General features: G+C 40.8%; 2 non-coding genes across 2 annotated transcripts; one reads left to right on the top strand and one right to left on the bottom strand.

The window, feature by feature from the left end:
• The first annotated feature begins 11,616 nt into the window (after nt 1-11,616).
• Nucleotides 11,617-11,705, top strand: trnay-gua (transfer RNA tyrosine (anticodon GUA)). Its single transcript is given in 2 exon segments — nt 11,617-11,653; nt 11,670-11,705. It is a non-coding gene; the product is annotated as a tRNA-Tyr (tRNA).
• Nucleotides 11,706-12,054: 349 nt separating this feature from the next.
• Nucleotides 12,055-12,143, bottom strand: trnay-gua (transfer RNA tyrosine (anticodon GUA)). Its single transcript is given in 2 exon segments — nt 12,055-12,090; nt 12,107-12,143. It is a non-coding gene; the product is annotated as a tRNA-Tyr (tRNA).
• Between the last annotated feature and the right edge of the window lie 2,564 nt (nt 12,144-14,707).

Below are 14,707 nucleotides of genomic sequence, written 5' to 3'. Positions count from 1 at the left end.
GCGACATAAGAAGTTAGGGGTAATAACTGTGGATATCAAGGATACACTTTGTGATATCAGAGAGCCGTGAGAGAGATAAATGTGTGTATTTGTCTCTGTAATTGTGTGTAATTAAAAGGTCAGAGATAGGACAAATGTTGGAATTAGGAGGCTGGCAGCTTGTCTCCTTCTGTCAAAGTTTGTAATGAAAATCTGGTTCTTTTCCTTGTGCTTCCAAGGTAACCACTGATTGCACATGGAGACAGCCATCTGACAGAAAGTGCTCACCCCCGCAAGCTCATTAATTACATACATAAACACACACACACAACTGCACACTTATCACTTATCTTTCCTGAGTATGAAGGCTGAAGTTATACACACAAGTTTTTTGCAGGATAGGGAGGAGGAGAGAAGGGTGATATGGAGGTGGAGGGGAAGAGATAGATAGGAGGGAGGTTAGGAAGGGGGAAGGTTGGCGAGAGGAGGAGGAGTAGTGGAGTCTGAGAGAGAAAACTGTTGAGTTGCGGTTATAAATGACCTTCAGGGTGAGAGGAAGTGGCAGGGGGTTAGTATCATAACCTATGATCCCAACATGCAAGCTGTTTTTAAACTCCACTGACATCTATCAGTGTAATGATTAATTAAACTTGAACATTTCTGAAGAAGTTTTGAGTGCACCAGTGCTGCTACTGCTGTTGTAAGCTCCTATTGACTTCTGTTAGGTATAATTAGCTCTTGTTAGCTAGTTCCTGTTAACTCCTATCAACTAAAGAAAGCTCTTCTCCTCTTTGGTGCTTTGAGCTCCACATGACTTCTGTTAGCTCCTGAAATCTCTTACTAGCTTTCATTAGCTCCAGCTGGCTCTCATTGACACCTGCTATTTCGCTCTAGTTGACTCTTGTTAGGTTCTATTTACTCCTTTTAGTTTAAGAAAACTCCTATTAGCTTCTTTTCCTCTCTGGATCTCCAGATAGCTCCTGTAAACTTCTGTTAACTAAAGAAATCTCCTGTTAACACCTTTGAGCTCCAAATAGCAGCAATTTACTACTAATGGCTCTTGTTAGCTCTTGATGGCTCTGATTAGTTTTTGTTAGCTCCGGTTATTACCAGCTGGCTATTGTTATCTTCTCTTAGTTAGCTCTAGTTGGCTCTTAAGTTGTGTTTACTCCCATTAGCTGGAGAAAACTTCTATTAGTTCATTTTCACTCTTTGAAGCTCTAGAGAGCTTGTGTAAGTTCCTGAAAGCCTAAGGAAGCTCCCATTACTATCTTAAAGCTCCAAAAAGCTACAATTGGCTCCTAATGACTCTTGTTAGCTACCAACAACTCGTATTAACTTCTGTTAGCTCGAGTGAACTCTGACTACCTTCTGCAGCCACTTCTCAGCTCAAGTTTGTTCTAGTTTCTCTTTGTAATGACCTTTTTAGCGCCAAATAGCTTTTGTGACCTCCTGTTAACTTTTGTTTCCTGAAGTAAATTCCCATTAGCTCCATTAAGTCCTGAGTGCTGCTGTTAGCTACTTTTAGCTCCAGGTGGCGCTATGGATTCCTTGTATTGCCTTTTAGCACTAGTTGAATATTGTTGGCTCCACTTAGCCCCTGAAATTCTAAAAGCTTCCGTTGGCTTCTAATGGCTTTTGTTAGCTCCTGATGCTTCCTACTAGTATCTGTTATTTCCAGTTGAGTTGGATTTATTTTATCTCCACTTAACGTTTTTTTTGTTTTGTTTTTTAGCCCCATCTGGCTCCTGTTAGCTCCTTTTAGCTGAAGAAAACTGTCTTTAGCTCCAGATAGCTTCTCTTAGCTGATAATGTGTGCTAATGCTAGCTTATTTTAGCGTCTAATGGGTCTTACAGGTGGCTTTGTTTACCTCTTGTTTGTGTAATTTGGCCCCAGTTGGCTCCTGTTTACGCCAGTTCGCTTTTAAAGTTCCTTTTACTTCCAGTTAGCGCTAAATCTCATTTTTCAAACACTGTCTGCACACAACATGGACATTACATGTGCTGGCTTACAGATCTGTAAGATCGATGAGGTCTACACACAGAGGAAATTTTGGGGAGGAAGAAGAATCTATGGTCCATCTCCAGCTTCCTGGTCTGCTCAGTAACCATAAAGAGTCGCCGTGCTCCATAGACAGTTTGCCCTTTTTGTGTGCGGTCACATGCCATGAAGCTTTTATTAAATTATGTATGATATCCTGTGTTTTTGTTACCATGCACCATAAAGTTGACTGCGAATGGAATGGCATGTTTGAAATGGATGATGTGAAGCAAGCAAAGCATCGCCTCCAGTTGAACTCTGCTCATGTGTTATTTAGAAACAAATGAAGACTCAAGTATGGTAAGAAACACCATTCCACCCATTGAACATGTGATATTTATTATTACAGACCTACTGTTGCACAAAGGTGAGAGCACATCCGCTGTGGGTTCATCAAGTTTTAATATAGTACATGTCTGGTGATGCTGTTATTAGTTAACTGGTCGACTGATACGTTTTCATCTGACCAAATTGTCATTAGTTGGAAAATTACTGATGAAGCTTCCATGAGTACTTCCATTTTAGTATTAAAAGTCGTGTTTGAATGCTTTAATATGAAGCAAATACTCGCTTTTTATGTTGATTTGATATTGAATTAGGCTAATAAAGCTAACAGGTAGTGGATTCATGGCCAGTTTAGTTCACATATAATTTGCAGATTTATTTACTTTTCTTGCTGATCAATGCGCTGAAGAGTAGGTTTGATTTCACTCAGCTGAGGTTTGCTTTGGTTGACCACTAATGACAATGTTCGGGAATGCTTTGATAAGCAGGACCCTATTTTGTTCTTATCTTGAAGTCTTACAGGAAAACGCAAGCTTTCATGCACAGACATATTGCAAATGTGTGGAGAGCTGAACCCATATGAATAAGATAAATAACCCACCTTTAAATCAGTCAGATTAATTCTAAATCTCAGCTCATTCACTGTATAAAAGACATTAGACTACATTTTGGTCTTTCTTGCTCTAATGATCGTTTAAAATACCATTTTTACCCTCAGATTAGTCATCTGTGATGCATGAAAAGAATGTAGTCAAAAGTTTTTAAGGAATTTTAAAGAATAATAGGTGGTGGTGTACTCCCTCCTCGGCCTCACAACTCTATAACCCCACCTCTAAAGCAGACGCACACACAATGATGTATGTGTGAATAATAAGGTGTTAATTGTGGAGGTGTTGCCAACATGCTGTCACCCACCGACACACTCACATAGAGCTCTTGTTAGAGCTTTCCACTCATTTCCTCTTTTTCTTCTTTCCCCCTGCAGTCTTTAAAACATGTGAGTGATTTGGCCTTTTCCTGCCGCAACCTCTGATGACTTTAAACAGCTTAGTGTGACTCATAGCGCACATTCCCTCATTTCTGATTATCTCGAGACGGCAGGACGGTGTGTTTGTGTGTTTTTGTGTTTGCATCCAGATTGTACAGCGTCACCTCCATGCCTCACCGACTGCTGCTGTAACACACCCCGCGGCATCTTGCCCCGACTTGTGATTAGCTGGAGTGTTTTTGGAGCACCTAATGCGCTCGGCGGTTACGGTGTGTTACTTTCCCCCTTGTGTCAATGTGCGTTTCCTGCTTTCTCAGATACAGATGTCTAGGATTTGGGGCCTTCTCCTTTCAACACCTTCTCTCTGGGGCTGATGATCACAGATAACGCCTCTCACTGGCTCATTCTGGCTTTTCCCTCTCTTTCATCCTCCGCGATAAGTCGATGTTTACCTCCAGATAACTTTATTTTGACTGCTCGTGTGCTCCTGTGCCAGTGTTGCTGGTCTGTGTGTAGGGGAGGCTGCTGACAGACGTGGACAACAGGGCAACAGCAGCACAAAGAGAGCTGAACCGGGGGTAAGAGGTACTTGAAGATGTGTATGTGCGGCTACGTGCTTGTTTATTGCGGTAATGGGCTGCTCAGGCTGGACCTCTTTTGATCCCTCCACGCCACCTCAGTTAGCACCTCCGCATGCTAGGAAGTGTCTCACATCTGCTCTCTGAACTTGATAATGAGACACCTTAGACCTCGGATTTTTGAGCCTGCATGGGCTGTTACACGGACGCAAATAGAAACGACCGCATTTTCCACACATGCTCGTATTTTGGGCATCTTGTTTGTGTTTATGATAATTTTTGTGAACTTTCCTTTCAAAGAAAACTTTACAGGAAGCTTATATAGCACAGCTATGCTACCCACACTGCATCCACTCCATGTGTGCACGCTCCACATCAATGCACGTTTATGTACTAACTTGGGGGGGAAAAAAAGTCTGTGCATTTTATTAGTTTCTGTATTTGCATCTGTTAGATGTTTGCCGTGTTATATTTAGCATTTACATCTCTACATCTGAAATTAGTCCCGCCACGGTGGATCTAATTCTGGGATATATATGCTAAAATAAGGTCCACATAAAACACATTCTCTGGTTTCCGCTCGCCTGGCTCTCTCTGATCACTCCGCTGTAACCTGCTAATCACAAGCAGCATGGCTGAATGCTGGTCGCAGCCCACTATGTTTAGTGTTTACAAGGCTTAAACATGGCCTCGTTTAGACATGCTGTACTCGTATGTGCAAGGACACAGCAGATGCACACACACTTTGTGAAGCATATGTATACATTCATGTAGCCCACATGCACGCAATGCACACTTAACTGCCCGTCTCTGTTGTCATAATTGAATTTGAGGGGAGACGGTACATGTCCTCAGACTGCAACATGGGGACATTTGCAAGCCGAGCGCCTACTGTCTGTAATATGCGAGTTATATTTCTGTCCATGTAGCTTAAAAAGCATCATTCCTACTGTCGCCAAGAATGCTCGCTCAACGGGATTCATTGGATTTTTGAGGTTTCTCCCTCTAATATAATATTTTAAGGTGTCCTAGAATGGCTTATGCTAAGAATTGTCGTTCTTTAAATAAAACTGAGTTGAATCAATTTGTGTCGTCGCAGTAAAACGAACATAACTGGATCTTAACAAGTTGCTGCGCCATCAGTTTGAGGAGGAATTTCCGCTGTTTGTTTCCTGTCTTCCTGTCTGGTTTTCACGTTAGGATGCTACAAAAGAAATTAAAGGTTAGAACAACTGGTGGAAGTCTAATCTATGTTTTCATAGCAGGTCGTAATTTGCTTCTTCTTTTTTTTACTGCATTTTTGCCTTTATTGGCTACACAGTGTACAAAACACAATTGAATCTGAATCCATTAAAATCTGCTCATTCAGAACTATGAATATTTGATATTTTTGAAAATTTCACTGGGTGATAACGGCTACTGCAATTAATCTGATATGAAAAAGTAGCTGTTTTTTTTTGTCTAAGGATAGATCGAGCATTGATATTACGCTGTGAGCCTATGAGCTACATTTGACTGATTACAGACACCGAGTTAGAGAGAGTAAATTATTCAGAAAAAATAACAGGTCGACAGCAATGACAAAACAAAAAATCTTTTAAAATGGCAGCAGCAAAAATATGTTCAAAAACTGTTAGCAAATATCAGTCATGATACTGATATTTTTAGCTGATTTAAATACATGTATACATATAAATACATACATCCGATATATGAAAGAACAAATGACTATTACTGAGAGAGCAGATTTTTAATGTTGAGATTAAATACAAGTTTTGCCTGTTATTCTTTATAGATTCATTAAAATTAAAAAATTAATGCTGTTTTTCTGTGATTTTAGCATCACGTGTGATTGAAAATCTGTCAAATTTTAAAAAGTTGAAAAAAGTGTTTGCCATTTATTAATCCTTAATATAAATATTTTTTCTTTCAAATTCAGACAGTTAAGACAAATATCTGTAAAATATCAATACTTTTCTGCTGGTTTAAATAGAGCCAAAAAAAATAAAAATTTTGCAGTCAGTTTTGTAAAATAACAAATTGCCATTAATGAGAATACAGGTTTTTGATATAATGGTATCGACAATATATTATCTTTAACATTATTACAATGGTGTTGACTTTATTCAGTCATTCGTTTAATCATTAATAGTTATTTATTCAGTAATTCTTACCAAATCACACGGCTATGGCTACAGTCTAACCGTAATGTTCACATAGATCTCCAAACCTTCTTAAAATAGAACAGCTGATAAATTACAGCACGGTCAGATGTTCTATATAATATTCTACATAATGTGACCATACTACTGGTAGGGCTGGCCCGAATAGTGGTTTCTGGCCTCCGAATATTCGGGCCCTATTAAAGACGAATATCCGAATATTCGTTCCGCCCCCTAATGTCCCAAGGGGGGCAGGCGGGGGCGGGCGGCGACGGCTGGTGGCAGTGGCAGAGACGCCCGAATGTTCGGATCCATTCGTCTGGTCTCCCGGGTCCAAATTTTGCCTTCGTTTTGTCTTCAGTAAACTGAAGAATTCCCAAACAGCGGAGGTTTTCAGCATCTTGTCTTGTGTTTATGCAACAAAGTGAAGCGTGATGTCAGAGTCGGCAGCAACCTGGCCATTTGGGTGGTGTTTACAAACACAAATGGAGGAGCCAAGATGAACCGAACACGACGGGATGAGCCAAAGTGGGCCGAAGGCGAAGGGAAGAGATGAGCTCCGAATATTTTCGTCTGTGTATATGTCATCGACATGTGTGTATACGTGTATGTGATCACAGGACGGGATGAGCTGATATGAGCTGATGTGGGCCGAAGGCGGGGGTTGGGAGGCGAATATTCGGATTCCAAAATTAATATCCGGATACCGCCGTAGCGAACGAATATTCGGATATTGGTCCAGCCCTAACTACTGGGTTTGTGGCTGACCTCTGGTAGCTAATGGTACAGTCTGAACACAGGCACAAAACACAGAAAAGGAAAACTTAGAATACTGAGTCATTTTTTATTTTTGCTTAAAACAATCCATGCTCATTTGTTGATGAAGTAATCGGGGGCAATAATTACATTTTGAAACCCGGCTTTTGGGTGAACACAGAACTGCAAAGTGTTACACAGAACACCGTTACACATTTTAGATAATAAAAGAAAGTTACCCTGGACTTTGTCAGCCTCAGACGTCTGCATGTTCTTCTGTCTTCTCCTTTCTTCTGTGGGCCCCTGTGGCGTTACAGAGCGTGACGCCTACAGCAGTCAAGGGAGTCGTAGCCGAGCCCCTAAATTAAATCCAACTCTCAGAAGGGAGAAGACTCTTGGCCACACAGACAGCATGGTCACACTGCTTCTGCCAGTGTAGAACACACAAATATACCATATATGCATTGTGTACTGAAGGAAAATACACTTAAACACACAGACAGAGATTTAAAGTAAATATAAAACACACAAATATAACATATGCAGAATACACTGAAGGAAAACACACTTATACGTGCAGACAGACCTACATATTGTGTGTGTGCTTGCCCTGTTTAGGTTGCTGAAAGTCCTCTGGATTTATCTGTTAGCGCTCAGAGGCCAGTGTGTGTGGGATCCAAACACTGCTGAAGTTATGGGCGAAGAGGTCGAGGGGCAAGGCCAGCAACACAATACAGTGTGTATTGTGTGCGAGTATCGGTGTGTGCCGCAGGGATGATGAAACGGTCTCGTCAGGGAGGACGCTCTGCATGGATCATCGGGCGCGTGATGGAAGGTGTTCACGAGGAATTTAGATTAGTGCTGAGAGAAAACAAAAGAGAGGGAGAATGAATGAGGAGGAGACCTGGTTCTGCTGCAGAAGTGATGCTTCAACACATTTGTGGAACTGAATAGTGTTAGATTGAAGGACAAAACACAGAAAGTGTCTCAGTGAGATGTCTGGCCATAATGCTGCTTTAAAATCTGGACCTTAGTGGGCAATATATGGTGGCATAACAGTGAAAGATTAACAAAACACAGATGAACAACAGACAAAACTGCAGGAGACAAACTGATCAGTCTCAATCAGTTGATCTCACGGTAAATGGAGGAGAACATCCTAATGCTAGTCATGCTGTGACGCCTCACTTCTGTTGCTAGCGCACATATTTAGCTGTAGTATTTTTAATATAGATGCTTAGTTTATAAAGATAGACTCCTCCCTACCTCATACTGTTAAAATATAACATTTTGTTTCCAAATATCTGTTATCGGGGGTTCCCTAATGTTTAAAATAAAAGCACCAGATCAGGGTTTTAACATTCTTTTAGAAATAATCTTAAACGCACATCCTTTGACCATCCAGCAGAAAGTAAGACCAGAAATTTCCTTAACAGCTCAACAGCTGCTGGCAGAGACCACAAGGTCAAAAACACTTGTGTTTTGCTAACTATGTTGAATTAACCACCGGTAGTTAAGGCTGAAGTCTGTTGCAAAAAAGATTCACAAGATGGAAGCAAAACAAATCTAGTTGAAACCCAAAAACAAAGCACACATGTGCTTCTGTGTCATTAATTCCAAATATTTCGGCTGCTTAAATGCACCTGTAGAGTTTTTAGACTACAACTGGATGCGCAATGATCCAAATGATCTCCATTTTAGAGGTCCTAAGATGTAAAGGCTAGTGTAAATGCTAGGTGTAAATGTAGCAGAACTTATATTTTTAAAATGAAAACATCTTTGTGTGGATGTAGCCTTAATGCATTTATTATTTTGACCCCTTCGCTGTCATGTCAGACCACTTGCAGCTCAACACGCAGATACTGCAAGTGAAAAATTAGAAATTTTCAGGTTCATGAGCCGTGCAGCAGCAGTTCACACACAGAGACGTATTTTCATTAGATGCTAAATACACACCGACGACAAGTCTGATGTGAATTCATGTATGAAAAGATGTATGAAAGACGGTGGGAATGTGACAGAGAGAGTGAGAGTTAATAGCACATCAGCAGAGCCAGCAGGTCGCAACCTTTGGGCTGTTTTATTTCAATTACACACATAAGACCTTCTATCTGTGCGTGTGTGTGTGTGTGCAAATATGAGTGTATGTGGACTGAACTGGAGTGTGAATGGTGTTTATTTGGTCATGGGTCTAAACCGGATGGAAAGGTGTGGTAACAGCAGCACTGGGAGATGATATCATGGACATAAGCACACGTACACACAGATGCGTGTTCGACCGTCTATATTATGCTCTTATTGGGAGACGGACTCATGCTACATTGGCGTTCGAATGCCGTGTCCTTCCCAGCAGCGTCTCCTGCAGCGGGTCGGTCGTGGGAACTAAGAACTTGACTTGATCCTTCATTTCTTCTCTCTCCTTTTTGTTTCCGTCTCATATTGTCATGTTACTAACCTTTTTGAGAAGTAGTCTTAGTATCAGTTTGCTGTCAACCTTGAATTTAAATAATTTAAATCCTCACACATGTAATATGATGTGAAAATCTGCATCCATTCTATTTATTTTACAGTTGAAGCAGTTAAATTTTGTGCTAGTTCAGTGGATATCAGCCTGAACCACCAAGTGGGTCTCAGGATCATTTCCAAGCGTTGCCAGATGGTTGTGGAAAAAAGAATAAGATAACATTATAAAAGTAAAATAACAGAGTATTTTAGACCGAGGAATGGTTTCTGCATTAACAGCACCTGTAGCAGTGACCCATACAGGAGAATAGATTTCACTGAGTGAGTTCATGAGTCAAAGTTAGACACAAAACAACAAAAATAACTTTCATTTTGGTGCTTTTGGGTGACAAAATCATATTAACTCAGCAGCTAGAAGCAGTTTAGCCAGCTGTCACAAGGAGGTGACTCAAGGTGAGATGTCTGCATCAATATCAGACCATAAAAATATCACTTTGACTTTCTGTGATATGGATTCTCATGCATAGCGAAAACAAAGGTTTAGAACCAATTAAACTGTCAATTAACACCTAAGCTTTTTAAGGCTGGAGAACTGTGCAACTGTGGGGAATGGATAAGAAACCAAACAAACTGGCATCTTCTTTGCGTCTCACAATTTCCTCCCCTTCATTTTAGCACTATGGACTAATTCCATGCTAATTTCACCTTTGTGCAGCATAATTCTCAGCTGCATAGCTACAGGGATCAAAGTAATCATATGGCAAAACATGTAGACTGCAGAAACCAATAAACTACCTGCCAGCATGCGGTGCTTCTACAGTTTGCACATTCAGGAGATTTGAAAACATCAGATTGTAACTTTAAAAGGGTTAAATGCACTTAACTTGTTAGCATAGTTAGAAAGTTAATGTGTGCCAGATTTAGTGTCCTCATTCTTACTCCCTCCTTTTCCTTCATTTCATTCCACCTGTCCTTTCCACAACACATGGTAACATAGTGTCATGTGGATCAATCTGAGCTACTTTGTTTCACAGAAAGATGCACAGAATCGACATCTAGGGGAGATGTGTATCGAATCTGACGAAAAGTATTGGATTAGAATCCCTGACTGCCTGTAGGTTCACATGTTAAACAGAATGACTCCAGTATTAATCCGTTTTTATGATGCTGTCTATCCACTCTGAAATACAAAGAGCCGCCAAAGTACGGATTGAGTCTATCAAAGTGTTAAATTCCTCAATGCAAGTATACCAACTCCAGGTTTCCTCATGATGACACATAGTTTAGTTTATCAATTCTGAATTTCACACGCTGTAATTGAATATAAATCCTGACTCCAGAGTAACCTCTAGATTATAGATACAACCCGTATAATATCAGAGAAGCGGTGTGATGCTGTTTAAATGCCCTGATGGGAATACAACTGGCATTACAACCCACAGCGGTAAACAAACACACGTGCAAACACAGGCCGTGCACACGTGTCTAAACACAGCAAACAACCAGAAACCAACAGTGACCACCACACTGGTTACAGATGAAACAGATGGAGCTTCCCCTCCCAGCCGGCCTCATCTGTTCCTCCGTAAAGATCCCGACTCAGATAGTCTCGCCTCGCTGCAGGTGTGAGTGTATGCTCGGGTGTGACTGAAGAGAATCCAGAGAGAGAGAAAGAAACCTGAAGACTTGAACGGACCAAAGCAGAGGAAGAGATGTGTGAGCAGATTAAGCTCGTCTTTGGCGCCTGTCTGTGGTTCCAGTGAACTGATGTGTCACCCGGCTCCTCAGGGTGATGACAGCTGGGCTGGGCAAAGAGGTTGTTGATGCTACTTGGAGTTATTTTGCTCTTTTGATGATCAGGGATGTTTGTGTTTTGTTCTCATGGGACAAAATCAATGAAACAAAAATAAAATGTGGTCTCGGCTTCATTTATGTCAGTAGCATTTTAAACTGGTTGGTTCAAGCCTTAGATTTAGTTCAGTTTGAATGATGATTAGGTTGTTGTCCTCTACATGCAGTCAGCCCCTTCGATAGCTCAGTTGGTAGAGCAGAGGACTATAGAGAGACAGGAATGGACATCCTTAGGTTGCTGATTCAAAGGTCATTTTCTGTGATCTTTCCTTTAACCAATTTTTTTGTTCTTTTAAATCGAAAAGACTTCTATACCTCTCTGTGTCAATCAACAACATGAACGTTTTGTGTATCTCTGAGACAACTAGCAGCTTTGGCAAAACAGCAGTTTTGTGACTTCCCGGGAAGAGAAGAGTATAGATAGATTAAACTGCTGATTTGCTGTCTGCCGTTTGTGATAACAGGTATTCATAATTAGTTTGTCATTGTGTTTATATGCTCAAGGTTTCAGCCCCTTTGATAGCTCAGTTGGTAGAGCGGAGGACTGTAGAGAGACAGTAACAGACATCCTTAGGTCGCTGGTTCAAATCCGGCTCGAAGGAGGTGACATTTTCAGTAGCTACCATCTTGGTGGTTTGATCACACACCATGTATCAGCAAGACAGTTAATGCAAAATCATTGTGTTCATGAGAGGGATGTTGCAATGTGTTCCACTTAAAATAACGCAGGTTTCTGTTCTAAAATCATACAATATATTCAAGGTTATTAAAATGATTTCGTTGTATTTACACTAAGATCTGTCTTTGGTTGCCTACAGTGCTTCATAGTTGTCAGTGTGATCCTGGTTCAACAGTCTCTCTCATGAACGCAGTGGTTTTGGATTAACTGTCTTGCTGATACATGGTGTGTGTGTTCAAACCACCAAGATGGTAGCTACTGAAAACATCACCTCCTTCGAGCCGGATTTGAACCAGCGACCTAAGGATGTCTGTTTCTGTCTCTCTACAGTCCTCCGCTCTACCAGCTGAGCTATCGAAGGCTGAAGCTCTGAGTGCATGTAGAGGATGACAACCTGATCATGACTCAAGCTGTATTAAATCGAGGGATAGAGCACAAACAAGTTTACTGCTGTTCTTAGATGATCTGACATGTTGGTTGTCAATGTGTGATATAAAACTGCTGTGTGTGTAACAAGTGTGTCAGGGACTTATTAATTTCACCCAAAATCCGTCCTTGTTTTTGTTTACACTCTTATTTAATTTTGTTTTGTTCTTTTTATCATTGTTATTGCGTATTTATTTATGTATTTTCCTTTTGGGAGCTTTATTTTATTTTGACACTGTGACTTTTATTTTGAGATTTTTACTTGACCTTTGTCCTTCCTCACATCACTTCCTCTCTGTTCGCGCTTCTCTCCTCAGACAGTTTGAGAATCTGATGGGAACGGGTGAGTGAACAGAGAGCGCTCTTCATTTGTAGCTTCAGACACAAAAAAGACACGTTTGAATGTGGTTTAAGGACTGTTCTATTACTTGTGATTTACTTTATTCAATGTCTGAATATCATAGTGGTATTTTTAGTCGTTGAGTACAGCGAATTAGAGAGGAATTAGGCTAGCTGGTGGGGTCGTGCGGTCTCTCATGCGGTACATTTTCTGCCCTTCTTTAGAGTGGCTAGTGTGTTGCCTCGTGGTTGCTGTACCAAATGTATTTTATTTTCATCAGGTATGTGAGCTCCCCCTCCTCTTTTTGTGTATGTTGTATTTTGTTTAATTATTCATTTATTTTCATAGTTCTGTTTCAATGTTGATATTGTGTTCTCTGTTTGATTGTTACAAATTTATGAATTATAATATAAAAATGCCGCTAGCTGGTAGAATGGAATGTGATCGGCCTGTACATGATTGTTTTATTTGTTGTATTTTGATGAGACAGTTTGAGAATCTGATGGGAACGGAGTGGCTAGCGTGTTGCCTCGTGGTTGCTGTACCAAATGTATTTTATTTTCATCAGGAGCGGAACTGGAGAAGGAATAAACCAGCTGGCGTGAACGAAGTGGTCTCCTATTATCATTCTCCACACACATACACAACGCAGAGGAGAGAGGGACTAAGGGTTAGGCCAGACCGGCTACATGTGCAAAGTTCACCCTTCTGTTTTAACACATAATGTCAAATCATTGGGAATCGACCCTGAGTAAATGTTCAGTAAATGTTCAGTAAGTTAGACCCAGCAGCATCCTTTTGGTCGGATGAGTTGAAAGTTGTGAAAATACGGAAGCGTTTACAGGTAATGTGTTCCTTCTGCTGGCAGAAATAATGGATTAATCCAGGAAAGTTACTGATGCAGCTCTTTTCTGAGGAAAACATTAGAAATGGAAACATTAGTGATTGTCTGACCAGTGAGAATTTGCTCAGATTGAGAGCATATTTACCAGCAGATAGACGATAATGCATATTGTTTCCCAACTGTCACTTTATATCTGGAATTTTTAGGAATAATTTGCCTTTGTTTTTTCCAATAGATAAATTGCAGTCGCTATTTTCAAACTGTCCAACTTCTAATATTGTTTTTTTATGCTGTTGTTGCTCAAGATCTTAAAAAAAAGTGTTGAGAAAATTGCCAGAAGAACCTCTCGTCCCAAATTGCACCTTTCGTCTTGAGAAAGTCTTCTCTCTTTCTGCTTCCGAGCCTTTCCTCTCAAATGTGCACATGAATGGGCGTACATATGTGTGCATCTGTGCTCTGAGGTGACACACACACATGGTTTTCTCATATCTGTTTTACAGCCTTTTGCTGTGTAACCCTGACCAGTGTCTAACCATCTGTCCTGCTCTCTGGATGCCTGTAATAAGCAGTTACCCCCCTCTGTCCTCCCTGCCCTCCCCCACCAGGGACACTCTCCCCTATCATCAGAAAGGTAACACAAAAACAACAACAACAAAAGTCAGACATGGACACTCATCCTGAAAACACAAACATGTGATTTTATTTCCAGTGTAGGTGTCAGTGTGAGAGTTTGAGAGGTTCAGCATCAGTCGCTCAGACTAAAATACTCTCTCACGCCCACGTGTACAGGTACACAAGGTCACACACACTGAAGGCGGTTTATTTCATTTCTTTCACACCTTCACACCTGCATGGCTGACACCGGCCTCGGCGGATGGCTCACGCAAACACACACGTAGACACACATGTGCTTTCCATACAGTAATGAAGACAAAGCCGTTCATTCACAAGCACTCCGTTATCAAAACGATCCAGCTGGGAAACGCTGCGGCTGCAGGGAGACTCCCATCAGTCTTTGTGAGGAGATAATAACACACACATACAGTGAAGCTGGGGTGGTTTCCTGTGTGTTGCTTTAGGTGTTGGAAGCATAAGTGTGTGTTTATTGATGTGTACCTGGTTTCTTTAGCACCTGATGTTAATGAAAATGTGTAGTCATTTAATTTTTGTTAGCTGCCAGCGAGTTTTAGCAACACAAGCTAAAGACATACTAACCTTATTTTTGTCTTGCATTAACAATTTTTATGTATCTTAAGGATTTGGAGGCTACAACTGTCGCCATCTTTTCACTGTTGTCATGATTACAGGTATCAAA

This window comes from Acanthochromis polyacanthus, chromosome 16, assembly GCF_021347895.1.
Source record: "Acanthochromis polyacanthus isolate Apoly-LR-REF ecotype Palm Island chromosome 16, KAUST_Apoly_ChrSc, whole genome shotgun sequence".
NCBI classification, from domain to species: Eukaryota; Metazoa; Chordata; class Actinopteri; family Pomacentridae; genus Acanthochromis; species Acanthochromis polyacanthus.
Note: the sequence above shows the minus strand (reverse complement) of the source record. Positions and strands in the feature narration are given on the sequence as shown.